The sequence below is a fragment of the Pogona vitticeps genome, chromosome W (genome assembly GCF_051106095.1).
Source record: "Pogona vitticeps strain Pit_001003342236 chromosome W, PviZW2.1, whole genome shotgun sequence".
Lineage (NCBI taxonomy): Eukaryota > Metazoa > Chordata > Lepidosauria > Squamata > Agamidae > Pogona > Pogona vitticeps.
In genome coordinates, this window is record NC_135798.1 from 4349289 (window position 1) to 4357272 (window position 7984).

Sequence of the window (7984 nt, forward strand, 5' to 3'; positions counted from 1 at the left end):
GAAAAGAAGATATCATGACTAAACATAGTTCCATCAGAAAAATGGGCAAAAGAATAGAAAAGAACGGAAAAAGGTAAAAAAATTAGGAAAATTGAGGAGACAATTGAAAAAAGACTGAAGTTAGAAGCAATTAAAAACAGAAAGGGGATCGTAAATGAAATAACTTGCATCTTAGTTTATTTTCCTTCTGTCATTTTTTCCCTCAATACTTAAGAGGTCCATTGGATCCTATACTCTCTGCCTCCATGTATTTTTCACCCCATGATCTGACATTGGCATTCAAAATGGAAACATTTTCCCTCGATGTCCTCTCCTTATGACCAAAGATCACCATCCCCAAATTTTATTTCAATGACGTTGTAAACAGCCCCGTATCTCCAAAGAGATTTATGGGGGTGCAGGAAATTGGGACGGGTAAGAAAACCAGACAAACCTCTAACTGCTGAGCAGAGCCAATTGAACTCAGCCAAGTTCTGTCTAAATTTTCTTACTCAGAGGCCAATCTCCTTATTAAGAAAGCAACACAGTCATAACCATGAGATATACTCAGAATGATTTGGCTCTGAAAGTTTGGTAGCAAACCCACGTGGCCAATTAGACATTCAGCTAGTCTGTTCAAGAAACAAAGCTTGATAGAAATCAATCATTACTGTTTTATTAAAAAGAATTACTTTAGAAAAGGTTTCAGTTGATAGTAACATAAGTCAGTAGGTACATTTTCATTCAAGACTAACGGAACACACCACTCCCCCACTCCAGCTAAAAAAATAAAGAAATGAAACTATGCTAACTAACAAAAAGCATAAATCATCCATCTCACGTGTCTTGGGTCTTCAAAGGCTGATGCTAGATGAAAACCAGTCCATTATGGGAAAAGCACGTGTCTGCCCCTTTCTCAGGCAAACTCCATCTTTCTTCTCTCCTCCTCACTCTTCTTCTTCCCAGAATGCCTCCTGGGCCTTGTTGTCCCGCCTAACTTTCTCAGGGAGCTTCAGTTGTTATCATTCTTTGTGGCAGAATTATTTTGACTACGAAACTCTCTGCTCTCTGCTCATCTTAGCAACGAGATAACCAGAGAGCGAAGCTTCTCTGGAACAGCATATAAAACTTTCCTACTACAGAACAGACTTTAAATCAAAATGGATGCTATTGGGACAATCTTAGGACTACATATCCCATTCTAATACACATAAAAACACAAATCATCACATGCCCCCCCGGATTATCGTTAAAATTCAGAGCAGTTAATCTGATCTAATTTTAAGAAATCAAGTAAAAGTAACTAAAAAGTAATTCAAAGTAATTAACTGGTTACATCTCAAAATTCAACTACAGATTAACTATTACAATACTGAAACATAGCACACTGTTGAATACATTGTTTCAACGTTCAGGTTCATAAGAATCTTCACAGTACATTCTAGAAAGACCATCTGCCACTACATTCAATTTTCCAGGAATGTGTTGAACTTCAAAATCAAAATCTTGCAATGCTAGACTCCATCTCAACAATTTTTGGTTGTGAGATTTCATCTTCTGTAACCAAACTAAAGCTCTGTGATCTGTTTGGAGTGTAAACTTACGACCCCATAGGTAAGGTCGAAGTAAATTGAGAGACCAAAATATAGAAAGAGCTTCTTTTTCAGGTACTGCGTAACTTCTCTCTCTATCCAAGAGTTTTCTAGAGAAGTATGAGATAGGGTAAAGGTTCCCATCTTCTCCTTGCTGTAACAAAACAGCCCCCAGTCCTAATTCAGAAGCATCAGTTTGTAAAATGAATGGTTTGTCAAAATCAGGGGATTTCAGTATAGGTGCATCCATAATCTTAGCTTTTAAAGCTTCAAAGGCACCTTGACACTCTGGTGTCCACTTTACCTTGACAGGCTGTCTCTTCCTAGTGAGCTCTGTCAGAGGTGAAGCCAAATGACTGAAATCAGGAATGAATTTTCTGTAGTAGCCAATTAGGACCAAAAATGAGCGTACCTGTTTCTTAGTTTTTGGAATAGGCCAATCATTAATAGATTGTACTTTAGCTTGCAAAGTCTGAATTTCTCCTTGCCCAATCAAATGACCTAAGTACATGACTTTTCCTTGCATCCATTGACATTTGCTGGCTTTGACTGTCAGTCCTGCTTGCTGAAGTCTGGACAAAACAGTTTCAATGTGAGACATGTGAGAATTAAAATCAGAACTGAAAATGGCAACATCATCAAGATAAGCACTTGCAAAAGGTAAACCTTGTAAAAGTTTGTCTATCATCCTTTGAAATGACGCACCTGCGTTCTTCAAACCAAATGGCAATCTGCGGAAACGGAAAGTTCCCACGTGCGTGATGAAAGCGGTCTTATCTCGTGAATCTTCGGCCAAATCTAACTGCCAATAAGCATTCTTTAGATCGAGAATGCTGATAAACTTAGCCTTTGAAAGATGTTCAATTAAATCATCCATTCTAGGCAATGGGTATGGATCTGGAACAGTAACACTGTTTAACTTTCTGTAATCAACACAAAATCTTACTTCCTCGAGAATTTCACCCAAAGCGTTACGTTTTGGCACCAGAACCACCGGAGAAGCCCAAGGGGAGAATGACGGTTCAATCACCCCCAAAGATAACATCTTTTGTATCTCTTGTTCAATTTGGATAGCATGATTACCAATTGCTCTATATGGGCTAGACCGTATGGGCTGGGCGTTGTTCTCAGTAGTTATCACATGACTGATCAATTTGGTGTAACCTGGTTTATCTGAAAACACATCTTGGTATTGTTCTAAAATTTGAAACAACCTTTCTTTCTGATCAACGGTACCTGTTAAAACAAGATTATCAGACCATGTACCTGCATCTTGCAATTCAGATAACATATCAATAGGTTCATTTGCAGCATGAAAATATTCAGCATGACATTGAAAAACCATTGCAGATCTATCTTTGTACAGTTTCAAACTATTGACATGGTAAAGAACAGGTTTCTTATTAGAATCCAACATTTTGACAAGATAATTGACATTTCCCAATTTTTGGACAATTTCACCTGGACCTTCCCAGACAACTTCTAGCTTAGAAGGTCTGAGTGGGTTCAGAACAAGTACCAAATCACCCACAGAAAATTCCCTGTGTCTGGATCTCTTGTCGTGGAAGAACTTCTGACTTGCTTGAGCGTCCAATAAATTGTCTCTGGCTAACTCCTGGACAGCCAAGAGTTTCTCTTGAAGTTTTCTAACAAAATCAGCAACTGGCACAGTACTACTTTTAACCACACCTTCCCAATTGGATTTCAGGAAGTCCAATGGTCCTTGTAGATTTCTTCCAAACACCACCTCACTTGGAGAAAAGCCACCTAGTGAAGAATGAGCTGAGCTACGGTAAGCAAACAAAGCAAAAGGCAAAAGCTCATCCCAAATGTTTCCATATTCTTGGGTCAAAGTTTTAATCATCCTAAGCAAAGTTTGTTGACCTCTTTCCACCATACCATGAGATTGAGGATGATGGGCCATGGAAAAACTGATGGTTATTCCACTTATCTCGCAGATCTTACGCATAAGTTCACTTGTAAAGGCTCCTGCTTGATCACAAATTATTTTGGATGGTACTCCAATACGCGAGCACAAGTCCACGATGATTCTAGCTATGGTGGTAGCTGTCAGGTTGCTAATAGCGTAAGCCTCGATCCACCTACTGGCAGAACAGATGAAAGAAATGATGTATTTCTTCTTAGATTTAGTAGGAACAAAAGGTCCTAGCACATCCATTTGCAAACACTGGAACACTTGGTCAGGAATTTCCATAATCTGCATTTCGGCCTTTACCTTGTCAGTTTGATGGCCTGTGCGTTGGCAATAGTCACAAGAACTGACATAGTCCTTTACAGTTTTTGAAATACCAGGCCAGTAAAAATGTTGAGAAATCCTCTTTAGGGTTTTTTGTATTCCCTGGTGCCCACTACTCGGATGGTCATGAGCCATTTCTAGTATTCTCAGTCTATATTCAGTAGGCACGACTAACTGTTGAACAGGTTGGGCATCCAAGTTGGATTTGGGGAAATATTCTCTGTACAAAAGTCCATTTTCTCCCCACAGGAAACTAACTTGCTGATGCGCAGGGCGTTCAGCATAGTTGTCTGCTTGTGACCTCAAAGAAGCTAGAGAGGGATCATTAAGCTGCTTCAGTCTAAAGTCCTCTGATCCCTTAGGTATCACCTCCTCCATTTTAGTTTCTGTTGTAGCTGCATTATCAGGTTCGGTCACAAGAGGCTGCTGTTGGGTAAGGTCTCCATCTGAGCTATCCTCAGTGGATTCCTGCTCCCTTTCAGGATCATGCATCTCCCTACTTTGAGACCGCGTAACTACCGACATTGAAGTTGCATTTTGACTCTGCATGTGATCCAAAAAAGCAAGATCATTTCCAAGAAGAAAATCAGGTTTTCCCTCATGGGTTAAAATATGTTTTGCACCTGACCAGCTCTTATACGAAATTTTGACATAAGCTAAAGGATTGAAACGCTGATCAGTCTCTACAGATCCATAAGTTTTTACTGGACACCTCAGGTTGTTCAAGATTAAGGTGGGGTCTAGAAAACGTTTGCTTATCAAAGAAATGTCGGCACCCGAGTCACGAAAAGCACTTAAAGCCATATCACCTCCAGGTGTGTGAAGAAAAACCACCTCAGAAAATGTGCGGGTTGCCCAGTCCCTTTGCGCAGTTGGTACTATGCAATCAGGATCCATAACAGAAAACCTCTCTCCTGATGCAGTCTCTTTTACAATTTCTGAGGAAATTGAAGCAATTTGTAAGTCCAAAACTCTAGGCACATATTGGTTTACTGCTGCCTGCATTCCACTGGCTTGCGAAGGGGTTACAGTTAGGTTAACTCCTTCCTGACTCTGTGAAGGCACAATGCTTGACTGGTGAGGCACAGAAACTGCATTACTGGCAGCTGGCACTTGCTGAGTTCCTGCCGGTACAGAACTTACATACGCCATCTTGGGTGTGCCTGCTTTAGATCTGCGTGGAGCTGGCACAGGTGTTTTCCTAGCTGGCTCCTTAACTTGGCTAGCTGGCACATTCAACCTTGGGCAATCTCGTCGCAGATGAGAGCCACCACATTCAAAACATTTAAGAGGCGTTTTACTCTGGCTAGGAGCTAGACTCCTGCGTTGCTCAAATGAACTTTGCCTGGGCTCTTGAGGAAAAGACTTTCTAAATTCAGGCTGACTCTGTCTCATAGGCGCTACTGGTGCAGTCTTTGGCCTAACAGCAGGTTCATGCGTTTTAAAGGAGAGAATTTCATCAGTCTTTAAAGCAAGGGTTTGCAAGTCTTTGTATCCTCTCTCCAACAAAGTACTTCTTATTTCTGAAGGCACTAAATTAAGAAAATGCTCCATGTACAACACAGTTCTTAAATCCGCAAAAGTACTGGCGCCCAAGGAGCTCAACCACTGATCACCTAGATGTTCTATTTTGTCAGCTAGTGCAGAATAACACTCATTAGGCTGCTTTTTCAGTTTTCTAAAGTTCTGCCTCAGTATTTCCGAAGTGAAACCAAATTTTCTCTTTACCACCTCTTTAAAAGTAGGCCAGTCAGGGTCCTCATCAGATAATTTGGCTACCAAGTTGGCAAGTTGCCCAGAACACTGAGTACGCAATAGCTTGAGGTGCCAGGCCTCCGGTATCTTAAGGTCTCGACACGCCTGTTCAAATATCGATAAAAATGCTAAGATATCATCGCCATCATGGTAGTAAGGTAGATTGCTTCTATCAACACTGGCTATTGAGTTCTTAAACTCCTCTTTTTCCTTCAGCTCATTAACCAAACGCTCCACCTTTGCCTCTCTGTACTGCTTCAATAACTCATCAGCCATACTCTGATTACGAATAGTTTGAGTGTGACAAGCAACAAAATCAGCAAACACCATGGCTAACTTATCCACTGGTGATAGACTCTTGTTAGGATCAGGACACTCAGCACCGGCTGCTGCTGCTGCTGCTGCTCCTGCTGTCCCATCAGAAATGCCTCTGCCTGGCACTCCCCTCCCTACTGGAGTGCTGGCACCCGCCATTTCCTCTGCCTGATCCATCTGTTGCAACTTAGTCCAAGTCTGATCTGAATCAGATCTAAGTAGATCCTGGACGTCCTGTGCTGGGAGTTTAGCCATTATATCTCCCTTTTGTAATTCCCTTCTCAGTTGTGAAGAATCATAAGTAATCCTTTGCTTAGCTCCACTTGGAGTCAAGACGTCGTGTTCAAGAGCCTCCAAAAGCTCTTGGTGCCAGGGCTTAGTATCTGTACTAACCAAAGACAGCTTAGCAGATGCACTTCCAATTTTAACCTTTCTATGAGTCACAAACAGCTCTCCAGGCAATTCCAAAAATTCCTCTTTTTCTAAGTGTTGCTCCATATAAGCTGCATCCAAAGCAAACGCCAAACTGACCCAAAAGGAAAAATCTCTCTCTGCCCATGTAGCCGAAACTGTAGGGCGAGAGCAAAGCCATAAAACACTCTGGCAGGAACAGCCCTAAACTGGAGCTTCAGAAGGGCGACCGTTTACTTGCATGAAAATGCCCACTCATTAAACAGCCCAATTAAACAGATTTTAATGTCTGTTAAAACCTAAGCGTTGTTTCTTATCAGACCTCACTGCAGCTAAGTCTTTCCGTAAGATCCTTAGCTGGAAAGAGAAAAGCAATTTGGCTAATTTACAGCCTGTCAGCATGCACGCACTCCCTCAGCCAAGGCTTCCGGAAGAATGCCTGCAGCTTCACTTACAAAGCAAGCACCATAAATCCATAAATCACACTAAAGCACGTGTTCCGTCCAACCGCTGCCAACCATGTAAACAGCCCCGTATCTCCAAAGAGATTTATGGGGGTGCAGGAAATTGGGACGGGTAAGAAAACCAGACAAACCTCTAACTGCTGAGCAGAGCCAATTGAACTCAGCCAAGTTCTGTCTAAATTTTCTTACTCAGAGGCCAATCTCCTTATTAAGAAAGCAACACAGTCATAACCATGAGATATACTCAGAATGATTTGGCTCTGAAAGTTTGGTAGCAAACCCACGTGGCCAATTAGACATTCAGCTAGTCTGTTCAAGAAACAAAGCTTGATAGAAATCAATCATTACTGTTTTATTAAAAAGAATTACTTTAGAAAAGGTTTCAGTTGATAGTAACATAAGTCAGTAGGTACATTTTCATTCAAGACTAACGAAACACACCACTCCCCCACTCCAGCTAAAAAAATAAAGAAATGAAACTATGCTAACTAACAAAAAGCATAAATCATCCATCTCACGTGTCTTGGGTCTTCAAAGGCTGATGCTAGATGAAAACCAGTCCATTATGGGAAAAGCACGTGTCTGCCCCTTTCTCAGGCAAACTCCATCTTTCTTCTCTCCTCCTCACTCTTCTTCTTCCCAGAATGCCTCCTGGGCCTTGTTGTCCCGCCTAACTTTCTCAGGGAGCTTCAGTTGTTATCATTCTTTGTGGCAGAATTATTTTGACTACGAAACTCTCTGCTCTCTGCTCATCTTAGCAACGAGATAACCAGAGAGCGAAGCTTCTCTGGAACAGCATATAAAACTTTCCTACTACAGAACAGACTTTAAATCAAAATGGATGCTATTGGGACAATCTTAGGACTACATATCCCATTCTAATACACATAAAAACACAAATCATCACAGACGTTTCTGCAATAGATTCAGTAAGTTTTGGGGAAATGATGGACAAAGATCCTGGCAATTTTTTTTTTTAAAACACTGTGGGAACATTAGGGGAGAAATCCTCAACCCACATTTATATACATATACAGTATACATGTATGTTTGTATGTGTGTATATGTGTGTGTATATGTGTGGGTGGGATATAAATATAATAAATAATAAATAAATGAAATGTTTCTGTGTGCATGCGCTCCATCTACCACTTGCTTAAAGCAAGTGGCACCTTCTCTAAAATCCATGCCTGGGGCCCGATAAAGGGACA

General features: G+C 41.1%; 1 long non-coding RNA gene across 1 annotated transcript; it reads right to left on the reverse strand.

Annotated features, from left to right (window-relative positions):
* Positions 1–633: 633 nt before the first annotated feature.
* On the reverse strand, positions 634–7676 carry LOC144585032 (uncharacterized). The gene is made up of 2 exons (XR_013539532.1): positions 6430–7676; positions 634–6101 (listed from the first exon to the last, which is right to left on the reverse strand). It is a non-coding gene; the product is annotated as an uncharacterized LOC144585032 (long non-coding RNA).
* Positions 7677–7984: the final 308 nt, after the last annotated feature.